Source organism: Pteronotus mesoamericanus, unplaced genomic scaffold (assembly GCF_021234165.1).
Source record: "Pteronotus mesoamericanus isolate MK-2021 breed Mesoamerican mustached bat unplaced genomic scaffold, CSHL_Meso_final contig_25, whole genome shotgun sequence".
Lineage (NCBI taxonomy): Eukaryota > Metazoa > Chordata > Mammalia > Chiroptera > Mormoopidae > Pteronotus > Pteronotus mesoamericanus.
The window spans coordinates 1,815,955-1,831,082 of NW_026555105.1; positions in this window are offsets into that span (position 1 = coordinate 1,815,955).

A 15,128-nucleotide genomic window follows, 5' to 3' on the forward strand; every position below is an offset into this window, starting at 1 on the left:
GGCTTCGGGGGTGACGAGATGTTCCCAATTTAGGCTGGGGGGCTGGCGGCACAACTCTGTACCTATCGCCAAAGGCACGGGGTCACACCCTCCCAGGAGGTGAGGGGCGTGGTTGGTGAATGGTATCTTACCCGGCTGCAGGCCCACGTCCTGACCGCGCCACTTCCTCCCAGTGTGACCTGGGTCCTCCTCTCTGAGCTTGAGTCCATGGCACACCTGCGACGCCTCCCTCATGGGGCAGTTGGGAGATGACATGAGAGACTCTACCTGCCTAAAGGGGTTGGCTCCCAGCCAGGCATGGAGTGGGCCCCGTCCTCTTACCCTGCACCTATGCACGTGGTGCTTCCTAGCACGGCCTGGGGCTGGTGAGGGACAAGAGTCTCCTTCTCAAACTGCCCAGGGGGGCCAGCACTCGGGGCCGTGTGGCGGCCCCACGCCCCTCAGCCACCGCAGGCCTCCTGAAGGACACCAGCCGCCGGAGACGGCGTGGTGCTCAGGCACTACTGGCTGGATGATGCCAGGACAGAAGGCCGGGGGGACCTCGTTAGCAGATCCCTAGCGGAGAGCCCTCGGACTCTGAGAGCGGACAGAACTCCAACCCAAGAGTCAGCCCGTCCCCAGTCGGTGGCTGTCGTGTCCCCACTGTGTGCCAGGCTGGGCTTCATGCCGTGTCTCTGGCCCACCTTGCCCAGCGCCTCTGAGGCGAGGGCCCCCCGCCCCGCCCACCCTGGGTCTCCGAGGGCCCGCACTTCCGGATCATCTGCCTGGCCCGGCAGTGCCCGCGGCCCCCAGCTCTGGGCAGGAGCTCGCTCTGTCCCTCCCTGTCCCAACCCCACTGGACGTGGAGACGAACGGCCAGCTGCTCTACGAACGATGTTGGCTGGGCCCTGGCACTGGCCGGAGGCCCTGCCCACCCCGCGTCCTCGTTCCTGGTCAGAGGAAGCGCGTCAAGGAGAGAAAGAGCATGTGGGCACGTTCTGATTAGGCTTTTCTGTGCTTCCTGCCGATTCCTCCCTCGAACTTGGCTGGACGCGCGGAGCCCAGCGGACACACAGGCAGTGACCGTGGGGGCCAGGAAAGCACACCATGGTGGGCGGGGTCCGGGGTGGCGGCCGGGGGAGGGGACGCTCGGGGACTGCCGGAGGGAAGGGACCAGAGGGGACAGAGGGGAAGCGCAAAGATGAACGAGGCTCTGCTCTGAACCCTTTGTGAGCATTAACCGCCACGAGCCCACGAGGCGGGGACTGCCGCTGGCCCCGTCTGACAGGAAACCGAGGCTCGGGAAGGTAAAGCCGCTTGCCCGAAGATGCACAGCCAGGAGGGGCAGCGAGTCATGGAATCGGCCCTGCAGCAGCCAGCGGCCCCGAACGACACGGCTGGAGCCCTGGGCGACCCTGCTCTTCTGTGCCTGCACCTCCTCACCTCCCGGGTGAGCCTGCTACTTCCGGCCGAGCCCCGAGTGGGCGCGGGGCTCACGGCCCTGCACACTAGCGGCGTCCTGCGGCTCTCAGGTGCCGGGCGCACAGGTGGGAGGCGTGCGCGGCCTGTGGGCCTCACCTGGCCTGCAAGACGGGGGGCAGGAGGGCACGTCTGCTGGGAGTGGGCGCGCCCGAGGAGAAGGATGGCCCCTCCGCGGGGCCCGGGCCTGCGGGCGCGATGACTCCGATGCCTCCGCCGGCCCTGGTGCGTCACGCGGGGCCCAGGTGGGCTGGCCTCGGCCGCAGGGCAGCCTGCCGTGACCCCCAGGCCCTGGGGAGGCCTCGCTGCGCGGGCCGAGCCCCTCCCAGGAGCGCGCTCCGCCGCTGCCGCAAGGGCCCCGCCAGGGCAGCCTGGCTGCCAGTGCGGCTTGTTGTTCTGAGTGGCAGCTCCTGTCCCCCGCCCGCGCCCCCCTTCATGTCTGTCCCCGGCCTGTCCTCTCTGCTAAAGCACCGCCCGCCCCCATGCCCACTGCCCTGCTCGTCCTTCCTGTCGCTCGCAGAGGCCCCCGCAGGCCCCCCGTCGATCTTAGGTGCCCGGTGTTTTGTCCCTCGCGGTGCACCATGCTTCCTTCAGTAGCGTCTAATTTGGGGACCCGACGTCGGTGGCGGCGGGGACGGGCGCGTGAGGCACCCCCGCACCCGAAGCCCAGACCTGACTGAATTCTGTCCTCCCCGCCGCAGTCACACCTCGCTCCCTCCCGCGGCGTCGCCGCCTTGGGCAAACACGGAGAGTTCGTGCCAGATGTTTTCTGCCTTCTCCTCCCGGCTGCACCTGTCAGACCTTCCTCCTGAGAACGTTAGGATCCCAGGGCGCTCCCGCCCACCCTCCCTTTGTCCCCCTTCCTACCCCTGCCTCCCACCCAGGAAAAAAAAATAAAGGTTTCTGTCCACTCAGGTTCCCACAGGGATAGAATGTAAGTTTGTAAAACAACACAAACATTTACCTTGGCAGGTGGCCCTGTGCAAAGAATAGGCACTGTCCACAGGATGGAATGACTGAGACAAGATGCCTCCCCAAGGAAGTGGGGCGCATGGCACCCTCCCAAGCCTATTCATGGGGTGCCAGAGTCAACATGCCGCCCGTGGGGCTCCTGCGCCGCGGTCCGGCCCTCTGTGCCCGCCGTCTGCCCGCAGGGCCGGTGTCTGGTCCGCAGGTGGAAGAACTGTGCCGTCCGCCAGGTGTCCTCTGGCTGCTGCGCCAGGGCGCCCTGACCCTCGGGGAGCTCAGAGCCGGGGCGCTGAGGCCGAGAAAGTTAGCGGGCTGACCAAGCCATCGAGTGACCAGAGGGGAGAGAGAGAGAGGGAGAGGGGAGGGAGGACGCAGAAGCACGCGTGAACGGTGGCAGGAGTGGGGACGGATGAAGGAAAGGAAGCGGGGAGAGAGGGGGGGTCTTTCCTCTCCGGCCACCTGGATGTTCAAGCAAAGTATGACATCTGGCTAGAAAGATCAACCCTGCCCTGCCATTTCTAACGCAGGCCCATGGGCACCCCTGTGCGCGTCTGGGCCTCCATCTCCACGTCTGGAAGATGAGAGCCGGCGCCGGGGCCTGGTCTACAGGCTGTCGGGAGGCTGAGAGGAGGGGGGACGGTCCTCACACGGCTGCGTGAGCCCGGGGCCCGGAGGCCGGCGGCGTCTGCTGTGGTCGGCTGGGGAAGGCCCACCAGAGGTTCCCAGGTGGGCAGGGCAGGCAGGTAGCTCCCGGTGGGCCCCAAGGGGGACCGAGCTTTGGGGATGGGGGCAGGAGGCCCGCCCAGGCTCCTTCACACCTGGTGGGCGCCCCAGCCTTCCCACCTGCCCCGCAGGCAGGGTCAGAGCAGACCTTTAGAGATGGGTAAGCTGAGGCCCAGAGCAGTTTAATCGCCTGCCCGATGGAAGCTCACTGTCCCCACGCGGGCGGAGGCGTCCGAGGAACACGGGCACACCCCCACCTTCCTCCTGGGTGCCCTCACCTGGAGGCCCATTGGCCGGAACCCCCACAGGTGGCCGCCGTCCCGCAGGCGTGGCCCACACGGCTCCCGGGAGGGGGTGCTGCTGGGCAGTGTCCCTGCAGGGGCCTGCCTGCCTGGGGCCCAGGAAGCAGGAGGTTTCCCAGAGGCCTTCAGCGCTCACGGAGCCCGGGGCCCTCGCAGGCTTTGTCTGGGCTCCAGCTTCGATTAGTGCCGCCTGTCCTGTTCGCCCGGCTCTGCGCCTAATCAAATCCTGGGTCCCTCCCCAGCCCTGTTCGTGCAACTGGGGGCAACAGGGACGTTTTAGGACAATGCGCCATTAGGAGGGTCCTCTGAGGCCTCCCTTCTGGCCCGCCCTCTCCCTGCATCCTGGGTGGGGGTCTGGGAGCCTTCCCACACGCAAGAACGAGTCCTTACTCTCCGTGTGCACCTCTGTCACGTGGGGGTGGCAGGGTGACAACTCGAGGAAGAGACGTGCAGTGGAAGGCCTTGGCGGCCCCCTACCCAGGACCGGCTGGTCCGGAGGGGCTCCAGGCCCGCGCAGGCCTGGGAGGGGGCGCTGAGAGGCCCCTGCGTCCGTCTGCGAAGCTGGTTGTGTCTCCCAGGGAGGACGAGGAACAGCTCCCAAACAGGCCGAGCTGCTGCTCCGAGGAGGGCGATCGAGGAGGAAGTGAAGAAGGGAGGGGCAGCGTGGGGAGAGCCCCGGACATGGCCCTCGGGGCAGGGACGGGGGAGCTGCGACCAGGAGACTAAGGAGGACACGCCCAAGGGAGGACGAGGGTTCCTGGCAGGGGAGCAGCACGTGCAAAGGCCCTGAGGCAGGCCAGGCAGGTCTGGAGCAGCAGGCAGCCCGTGCGAGGGGCAGGCCGGGAGAGGTGGGGGAGGAAGGCAGGGCCAGGCCATGAGGGGCCTTGGGAGACCCCCCCTGGTGTCCTAAGTCCGTGAGTCTTCCCCAGGCACCAGGGGTCCAGGCCAGGAAGGTGAGGGCCACCCTCTTGGCCTGGGGAGTCACGTGAAGGGCCTATACCCTTCCCTCCCTGCCAGTAAAGAGTGGAGAGGGGGAGGGGAAGGAGTGGGTAGTCAATGGGGACAGGGACATCTGGCTGCTGCTGGGGACAGCTGGTTTATGCACCAAGGACGCATCGCTCCGAAGCCAGCGTTTGGACACAACTGTTTTCTGAGGACGCCCTGAGTGTGCATGAGTGGGCGAAGGGCTTCCCCTGGTCTCAAGCCAGGGCGGGGCTCTGGACCGCGGGTCCCCGCCCCTAGCTCCCAGCCAGAGCCAAGGCAAGGCCCTGGGGCTTGAGGAGCAGCACACCCTTTTGGGGGCTAAGCAGCAATGGTTCCCCCCAACTTAGATCCATTGGCCCAGAGCACCTGTAACAGCGATAATAATTTCAGTAATAAATACATGTCTCCCAAGTGCTCACAGGGAGCCTGGCCCTGAACTGCCTATGCCACATAAATCAATTCAAGGAAATCTCTCCGACCACGGCCTGAGAGGGCTCCAGAGGTCCAGGCACAGGGGAGTGAAACAACTCTCCAGGGTCACAAGGCCACAAAGGGGCCCAGCCAGCATGGACCCCGCAATGGTGCGGCCCTCAAGCCTGAGCTCGTCACGATTCCTCGATGGCACCTGCCAGCAGCGGCAGTAGCTGGAAGGCAGCTACCGTTTACTGAGCACATACTACGTTCCAAGCACTGCCCTCCCCCCGCTGCAGCATTTGGTAAGCGCTCGCCATTACTGTTCCCCTAAGGAGCGTTTGTAGACAATTTTTCCCAATCGCCTGCTCCCATGAAATTTTACCACCACCAGTAAACTGGGTATCTCTCTGCGCCTCTGCCTTATACAGAAAGAGAGCCAAGCGTCTTCCCCTCTGCTCCAGGAACCAAATTCCGCCCGGAGGGGAGATACTTCATTCCCACGGAGAATGCGCGCTCCCCTCCAGGGACTCACGGTCCTCACAACCCCTCTGTGGGACGTGTGTGGCCGTCGGCCACGGCACGAAGGGCCTGAGGCTGCAAGAGGTTCGAGCCCCGGCTGCGGTCCCGCCGGTGGAGTTAGGGTCTACCCAACCGAGGTGGCCGATCTGAATGACAAAGCTGACATCAGTTCTACCACGACATTCCTGAGATTTCAGACACCAGAACTGTGTGACCCGGCCCCAGAAGCCCCCTGGCACCAGAAGGCCACCTGAGCCGTCCCGCGCCGTTCCCTGGGGGAGTTAACCGCAGCGGCCCCTGACCCTGACAGCGGCCCGAGGCCCTGGCGAGCGGCCAGCCTTGGAAGGAGCACCTGGCTCCCAGATTGAGGGCTGCCCCGGGGTCCCCGGAGCCTGCGACCAGGCTCTGGGCCCCGGGCCCTGCACTGGATTCTCGGGGTCCACGGTTGGGCCCCCTGAAATGGCAGAGGCTCCTCAGCGGTGACAGGCACTTCGGGAACAGTGTGGGGGTGCCGTGGCTGAGGTCAGAAAATGCAGGGCCCGGCGGGGCCCGGCCTGTGCGGCAGACACCTGGTCCTCCCTTCTCCGGAGAGGAAAGTTGGGGTCACCTTGGGAATGTCAGGCAGCGGCACAGTTCCCCCTGGGCTGGGCCTGCCGGCTTTTCTCCTGAGAAAAGTGCTGGCAGCCAGCATGTCCAGGGCACCGCGCTGCACCCGAAACAGCTGGCACTTCCGGCCCGCCACGTCCTGAGGGAGCTCCCTGCAACCATTTGGCAACAATGGGGCGTTGTGTGGCCTGCAGCCTCGCAGACAGGAAGCCCAGTCCCACAGAGCCATCCGACGTGACCCGCTGGCCGGGGCGACACGTGCACCCCGAATGCCAGGTGGGGCCTGGCTTCCTCCTCTGAAGCAGGGTGTGAAGAGGGCGGGCAGGAAGTGCTGCGTGGCTGCGGTGCCCCAGCAGGGCAGGGCCGGGGCAGGCACTTGGAGAGTGACCAGCCCGGCGAAGGAACAAACAGTCAGACAGGGAACCGTGCCAAGCTCTCATTGCGCCCTGGCTGCAGCGTCCCTCCCAGGAAGCATCCCTGTCATAATGGGGACAGTGCCCAACCCGCAAAGGCCGGCGGTTCACAGAGTTCCCTCTGTGTCAAGGACTGTTGCTGGGCCGTGCACCGCCTCACTCCCCCAGCTCCCTCCCTTCTCTCTCGTCCCGCTCCTTGCCCCAGCGGCCCTCACCCCCTGGCTGCTCCCTAAAAAGACAGTGCGCCCCTGCGCCCCAGGGCCTTTGCACCTGCTGTCCCAGCCCCTGGAATGCTCTTCTCTCAGCTTCGTCCCTGTTCTGTTCCTCCTCTCCACCCCGAAAGACTTCCCTGGACAGCTTCTCCCCCAACCCGGACCCTGCCCTGCCCTTTCTTTTCTCCGTGCCCCACCAACATGGGCGCACCGTGGCGGGGTTTAATTTTCGCCTCCAGCGCCGGGGAGGGCAGACAGGGGCTTTGGTGCCTTGATCGTCGTTGCACCCCAGGAGGTGCTCAGCTGGTATTTGTTGAGTGGATGGGTTAGCCTATTGGAACGGGTTGTGCAGTTGTTCCTGTGACTCTCTCTTCTGCCTCCTGCAACATGCTCCTGTCCTCTGAACCGGAGACGGGAGTCCAGAGCGGATACAGCAGGGAGGAAGGCGGTGGAGTCCTGACCCAGGTCCCCGTCGGTGCGGGGTGGGTGGGGAGCCCATCCTGGCAAGCTAGGGCGAGCAGGCTGATTGCTGGGTGGCCTGGTCGTCCCATGCCAGGGGTCCAGGGAAACCAGAGCTGGGCCCTGGCATGTCCACAGGGCACAGGGCTCCGCTGCAGCCAGGGAAGGTAGGGGGAAGGACGGGGAGCGTGTCTATTTTGGCACCCGCCCGCCTCAGAAAAGCCACACAGAACATTTCCCCACAAAGTTGCAAGACCCATGGCAGCAAACGGCCTCCTTGGCTTCCTCCTTCTGGCTTGGAATCTCTCAGCGTCTGTGGAAGGAACCAGAACAAAGGAACGGAGGAGGAACGCAGCGCTTGGCATGGGATTCGTGAGCCTCCGTCCTCTGCCTCTTTCTACCCCCGGGCCTGCTGTGAGCCCCGCGGTGTGAGGTGCGGGAGAGCTTGCCCAGCAAAAGCAAACAGCGCCCCTGTCCTGTCGGAGCTCGGGGGCCGGTGGGGAGGGGGCTCAGGAATGGCCTCGTAGGGGCATCGAGCCACGCCTGGGGCAGCTCAAGGAACATGGGATGCGGGGCACTGCTGGCCGCGGAGACAGAAGACGGGCACAGTCAGCGCGGCGGAGAGAAGCGCAGCCTGAGCAGGGGGGGCGGCTGGTGCAAAGGCCCTGAGGCAGGAGGGAGCGCGGACAGGGAAGAAAGGGGACCGTGGCTTGTTTCTGAATCATCCCCAGAGCGTGTGGAGAATGGACTGGAGGGGCCAGAGGGGACACGCGGGGCTTCGCGATGAGGCCGAGGGCAGCGCCGGCCAGACCTCCACAGCGGATCGAGCTCCCTCCCGGGCCTGTGTTCACGCCAACACCCACAGCAGCCCCGCGCGGCGGGTCAAAGGGCCCGGCTGGTCACGGCAGGAGAGCGAGGGCCAGAGAGGGCGGGTGCTTTCCCGGTACACGCTGACACCAAGAGATTGTTTCCGCTTCCTCTGAAATGTGGGTTTCGCTGCGTGTCCTGCATCTCTCCTGGCAACCCTTATCCCCACCAGCATGGGTGCCCAAGGGACAGGGACGCTCCCGATGACGCCTACCCTTTAGGAACTCCCATCGGGCAGGCGTGTGCAGAGTCCACAGCTGTGTCCTAGCCGTGGGGCGAGCTCGTGGCTCCAGCCGAGGACCACGGCAAGGTCCCTGCTCTCGCGAAACTCACATTCCAGCCGCGCCATCCAGGGGTACCACCAGCTGGCACAGGGGACTCTGAGAGGAATGCCGTGGAGGCCCCTCTGTGACGGGGGTGGGGTGGGGAGAGGCGCTGGCGGAGGAGGCGCTGGGGCTGCCTGGATCGGGGCTAAGGCCCCAGGCAGGCCTTCCTACTCGTCAGGGGCCGTCTGGGCTCAGGCTCAAAACACCTGGTCTCTCCTGAGTGGGAAACGGCCCGCCCCACCCCCCTGGAACGGTTTCCCACCCACGGCAGCAGCCAGAGGGCCCCACCGAGCGGGGGAGGCGGCGGTGGGGGATCGGGCGGGGGAGCCGAGATCGTGCTCCGGAGCCAGGAGATGCCTTTGTGGGGCGCGGGCGCGGCTCTGCTTTCACTCCTTCCCTGAGCTTGTTCCCGGGAAGGGACTCACACATGCACAGCCCCCAACAGCCCTCTGGCTGTTTCATTTCAAAGAAACCCAAAGCTTAAAAAGAATCTAATTAAGCATGTCCTCCACGGTCAATGGCATGGAGTGTAATTGCTCACGAAATTTGGCTCATCCCTGACCAGGGGCCGAGGGGTCGGTGGTTCAGCTGCGGACTGGCGGAGACTCTGCGGGGGCCCAGGGGCTTGCTTCTCCTGGGCAGGGCCTCCTGCCCCTCCAGTCCAGCAGCCACCCCACCCCACGCCCTACACCCTCACGGGTGCTCAGGGGTTTTGGGAGTTGAATCTCTTCCCCAGGCGCTGAGAGCCAGGTGCCACTTGGATTTAACCAGCTGCATGACTCATGTAATCCTTCTGAACTTTTACAAAACGTGTAATACGGTCCTGGTCGTTGTACACGGCGGGGCCGTTGTAGAATCAGGCGAAACACGGGACCTCGCACACCCTGGCAGACGCTGCGAGTCAGAGGCTGCGAGTCAGAGGCTACTCGGTGCAGTTCTCGTCTCCTTTTCGTGTCAGTTTCCGGCCCATTCTTCCCCGACCAGAAGCTGCAGGAGGACAGGCCTTTATTTTGTCCACGGCCAAGGCACTAGCACATTGCAGCTGGAACAGCCTCAGGCCCCTGGTGCGTTTTCAGTAAATAAATGCACGAAAGGATGCTACGCTTGGCTCTGGGAGAAGCTGAAGGAGCTGAATGGACCACAAGGGTCCACAGAGTGCCCTCAAAGATGTCACCTCCCAAAGGTGGGATTAGTGCCCTCATTTGCAGAAAAGGAAGCTGAGGCCCAGAAGGGAGACTCAAACCCACCTGGCTGGAAAGAAAATGAAAATACAAACGTTGGTCCCCAGTCATCATGGCGATCTTAAAAGAGTCTCACCTCTTGCCATAGATTCGTGCCTCGTGAAATGTCCCCCTGTATGGCAGAGGGCCGATTGGTACAAACCTAAGTAGGATTTTGTGGAAACAGTCATGTTGCTTCTGAGGCGGGGTCGTAAAAGACTGTCTGGCGTCCGTCTTGACTTCTCTCAGCTTGCTCCCTCCCGGGGACGCCGGCAGCCATGTTGTGAGGACCCTCAAGCAGCACCAGGCACGGGAGTCGCCTTGAAGGCCGACCCTCTGGTCCAGGTCCAGCTTCCGGACGCAGTCCTGGCTGACGTGTTGACGGCAGCCCCATGAGAAAACCCAAGCCAGAACTGCCCCAGCTGCTTCTGGACTCGTGGCCCACAGAGACGGTGTGAGACAGATGCCCATGACCTTCCTCTCTATGGTTGGGGATGATTTGTTATGTAGCAACTTGGGAGAAGACATTTGCCAGACCCGTACCTGACCACACACGTATCTAAAATAAATAAAGAGCCCTCACAACACAATAATCAACAAAGCAAGCAGCTCAAAGACAAAAGCTTTGAACTTGAATTTCACAAAAGACATATGAGTAGCCAATAAACACTTGAGAAGATGCTTCACATCACTTGTCATTCGAGAAACCCAAAGTAAAATCGCATCGAGGTCCATCTACACACCTAAGAGAAAACATTTCTAAATCGGAAAACCGCCCCCCCCGTGATGCTGAGGGCACAGAACAGCCAGGACTCACTCCCTGCAGGTGGGCTTGCAGAGCGGCCTGGGCGCCATGGACCGGGGCTGGACAGTGGCACACGTACTTACCAGGGGACCCGGCGATCCCACTTACAGATACTCACCCAAGGGGAAGGAAAGCTCGCGTTCGCAGGAAGCCTGACGTGAAGGAATGTGAATAGCAGCTGTATCGCAACTGCCCGATCTGGAGACAAGCCCGGGTGTCCGTCCGTCAACATGTTCTGGTACATCCCTGCGATGTGATCCTGCTTGTCAGTCAAAAGGAATGAACCACTGATCTATGAACAGCATGGACGGCTGCCAAATGTGTCCTGCCAGGTGACAGAAGCCAGCCTCAAAAGGCAGTGCACGGGATGATTGCACTTACAAGACAGGCCAGGGAAAGCGAAACTCTGTGGACAGGGAAAAGACCAGCGGTGCCGGGGGCTGGCGCGGGGAGAGAGCTGGACTCCACAAAGACACAGCACAGAGCTTCCTGGGGCTGCAGCTTGTTTGGTACCTTGATTACAGTGGTGATTACAAGATTGTACTTGTGTGTCAAAATTCCCGGAACTGTATACTTCAAAAGGGTGAACTTCACTCCAAGTAAATTGCGCCTCAATAAACTCGACCTTAAAAAGATCCACCTATTTGATGAGAGTGTCCAGACCATCCAATGGGGAAAGAATAGTCTTTCCAACAAATGGTGCTGGGGCAACTGGACGTCCATGTGCAAAGGAATGAGGTAAACCTCTGCCTCACACCGTATACAAAAATTAATTCAAAATGGAGGAAAGATCTTAATGTAAGAGTGAAAACGATAAAGCTCTTAGATGAAAACATCGGGGCAAATTTTCATGGCCCTCGCCTGGAAAAGGATTCTTACCTGTGACACCGAAAGTATGAACAACAACAAAAACACAGATAAATTGGACTTCTTCACAATTAAAACTCGCGCCTCAAAGGACACCATCAAGAAAGTGAAAATATGCCCTGACCGTGTGGCTCTGTTGGCGGGGCTTGATCCCGCAAAGCAGTTCGATTCCCAGTCAGGGCACATGCCTGAGTTGCAGGTTCGGTCCCCGGTTGGGGAGCATGCAAGAGGCCACTGATTGATGTTTCTTTCACGTCGATGTTTCTCTTCCTCTCTTTCTCCCTCCCCTCCCCTCTCTCTAACAATAAATAAGGTCTTAAAAAAAAGGAAAGTGAAAGCACAAAACACAAAATGGGAGAAAATATTTACAATTGTATATCTGATAAGAGCCTAGTATCCAGAACACATAAAGAATGTTTACAACTTGATAATTTAAAAAAACAAACCAACCCAGTTTTAAAATAAGCAAAGGATCTAAATAGACATTTCTCCAAGGGACGTACACTGCTGGCCGATGAGCACAGGAGAAGATGCTCAGCATCAGCAGTCATCAGGGAAACGCAAATCGTGCCCACGCCACACCCAACAGGATGGCTAGGATGCAACAGTCCAACAATGCCTACCGGAGAGGAGGTGGAGACCTGGGCACCGCCGCACAACGCTGGTGGGAGTTTAAAATGGTTCAGCTGCTTTGGAAAACGGTATAGCATTTTCTCAAACGATTAAACATGGAGTTCCGTATGACCTAGCAATTCAGTCCTAGGTATCTCCCCACGAGAATGGAAAACATGAGTCCACGGGAAACGTGTACACCAATGTCTACAGCAGCATTATTCATAATAGTCAAAACCACCGGAATTTCCGTCAGCTGACGAGCGGATGAACAAAGTGTCGTTTATCCAGAAAATGGAACATGAATTATTCAGCCATGAAAAGGAACGAAGAACTGACACCTGCTACATCACGGACGAACCTCAAAAACATGATGCCGCGTGAGAGAAAGCGGTTGCAGACACCAACAGTGTAGGAGCCCAGGTGTATGAAAGCCCAGGCCAGGGAAACCTACAGGGACAAAAAGCAGATTCGTGGTTGTTTAGGGCTGCAGGGGGCGGGGGCGGGGGGTGGGGGTAGGTCGGTGGATAGCAGTGACAGCTAAAGGTCATGGGGCTTCTTCCTGAGGTTGTAAAAATGGTCTAACGTTGGTTGTCGCGATGGCTGCACAGACCTGTGAATATCCTGAAACCCATCAGATCGCACAGCTAAAGTGGAGGAATTGCACGGCATGTGAATTATATCTCAACGATGCTCTTAAAATCCTCACCCGAGGGCATGTTGACTGATTTTAGAGAGGAAGGGGGAAGGGAGGGAGAGAGAGAAACATCAACTGGCTGCCATTTGCATGCGCCCCGACTGGGGATCGAACCCACCACCTTTTGGTGTATAGGATGATGTTCCAACCAACTCAGCCACCAGGCCAGGGCAATAACACTTAGAGAGAGAGAGAGAGAGAGAAGGAAAAAAAGAAGAAAAGACAGCCCCGGGCCCTGCTGGGCAGAAGGCGGGAGCCCCTGAGATCAAGGGGCCGCCCCCAACGCACCGCCTGTCCTCCCAGCTAAATATCCATCTTCACGGTGTTTTCAACATGGTCCCTTCCTGTACTTTTGTCCCCGTGGACTATATGCCTCACGACCCAGAAATTCTTATTGGGGCGAGTCTTGGGCTTGCCCTTGGACTCCGTCACGTGGAGTTCCGTATGACCTAGCAATTCAGTCCTAGGTATCTCCTCACGAGAATGGAAAACATGAGTCCACGGGAAACGTGTACACCAATGTCTACAGCAGCATTATTCGTAATAGTCAAAACCACCTGAATTTCCATCAGCTGAGGAGCGGAATAACAAAGTTCATCCCTCCGGGCGTGGCCCCCCGGGACTGGGGTTTGGGAGACCCCAGGAACCCCGGCCTGTGCTCCCAGCAGCGCCCAGTTCGCGGGGGCTGGCTCGCCTGTGCCTCGGTCCCCGCCTTCTGGGAGAGCTGCTTTAGCTGCGATCTTCCCCAGGGAGCACGTAAGGTAGCCGGCTCTTTGGGGAGGGACTCGGCTATCAGGTCGTTTTTCCTCCTTGACAAGGAAGAGCCTGGGACAGCTGGGAGACGTTGGAGGCCTATGAGCTCTTTAGGGGGGAGATAAAATCTTAATTACAACTCGGGTCTGCTAATGGCCGAATGGAGGAATGGATGACCTAAAGCAGGGCTGCTCAAAGCGCGGTCCACCCCCGCCCCCGGCAGCAGCATCCCCTGAAACTTGTTGGCAACGCCAGCACTCAGGCCTCACCGGACCCCGCTGGGTTGGAACGTCCAGCTGAGCGGCCCGGCTGTCCGCGTTAAGGAGCCCTCTCAGTGTACATGATGGGAGTTCACGCTTGAGAACCACTAAGCTGAGGGGTGAGGCCAATCATTCAATCATTCGCTCATTCACTCAACAAATATTTAGAGAGCTCCCAGACATACCTGGGATTGCTGGCAGCCCAAGAGTTAAATACGTTGGTGAACAAGATGGAGTGGGTTGAAGGGTGTTCCCTCCAAAGACATAGCCCCCCAAAACTGCGATTGGGGCCTCATTTGGAAAAAGGGCATTTGTAGCCATAATTAAGGATCTTGAGATGAGATCGTTCTGGATTACCCAGGTGGGCCCTAAACCCAATGACACCTGTCCTCATAAAGAGACAGAAGAGGAGCAGACACAGAAAGGGCTCGCGAAGTTGGAGGCAGCGGTGGGGTGTTGCAGCCACAAGCCAGGGAAGTGTGTGTATTAGTTACCTACTGCTGCGTAACAAAGGACCCAAAACTTAGTGATGAAAACAACACCTGTGTCCTATCTCTCAGTGTCCATGGCTTAGTTGGGTGCTTCTGGCTCAGTGTCCCTCGTGAGGCTGTGGTCACGGTATCAGCAGGTGTGCCGCGGTCACGCAAAGCTCCACCTTCAAGACCAGTCGCACGGCTATTGGACTGAGACCCTCAGGGTCTTGCTGGCTGTCGGCCAGAGCCACCAGCTCCCTGCTACTTGGGCCTCTGTGTGGAGCCAGGGCAAGACAGAGGTCCATTTCCGTGACATGATTTCAGATGTGACCTCCCATGGCATGTGCCAGTCTGTTTGTTAGCAGCGAGTCCCTGGTTCCGCCCACACTCCAGGGGAGGGGCTACGCAGGGGTGTGAAACCCAGGACTGTCTGCGGGGTGGGGAGCCTTTTCGGCAACTGCCTCCATAACATGGCAGGGGGAGACCGAAGGTTTTACTTAGAATAGGATAAATTGTAGATGCTTCTAAGTGATCTGTTAAGATTACAGCATGGCTGGTCATAGATAGAAGGGAGGGAGGAAGGGAGAGAAGAAAGAAGAGAAAAAGGAAGGGAGAGAAGGAGGGAGGAAGGGAAGGAAGGAAAGAAGGGGAGAAGGAATGAAAGAAGAGTAGACGCACTGACTGACTGAAGGACGGATGTCAAAATCACTAAAAAGACCCCTGCCCCAAGGACAAGTTCTTTCAGAAGCGTGGCCTCCAGGACACTGGCTCCGTGGAGACCCTCCCTGTCCCCCCACCCCACCGGCCCCGAGGAGCTCTTGGGGAGATGAGCTCAGCGCGGGCTTCCGCCCAGCCTGATGGAAACGCGGGCTCCCACCCTGCGGGAGAAACGTGTCAGCGCGCCGGGGTCCGCGGAGGGCGCCCTGGCCGCCTTGGAAGAACTGCTGACTGATCACGGAGTCCGGCGGCCAAGCCATCATCTCCCGGCCAACGGGCTTGAATTATGACAGAAGGATTAGGAGCCCGTGGACACTTGGAGGTCACCCACGAAGATGCTGGAACATTTGTTTTCTATCTACAGCCTCGCTTTCCAGCTGCGCGGTACACTTAATCCAACATGAAGTATTGCATATTACATTTTCTCCCTGATTATAGCCCTTCTCCTTCTCGAATGATCTTTGGCACCCAG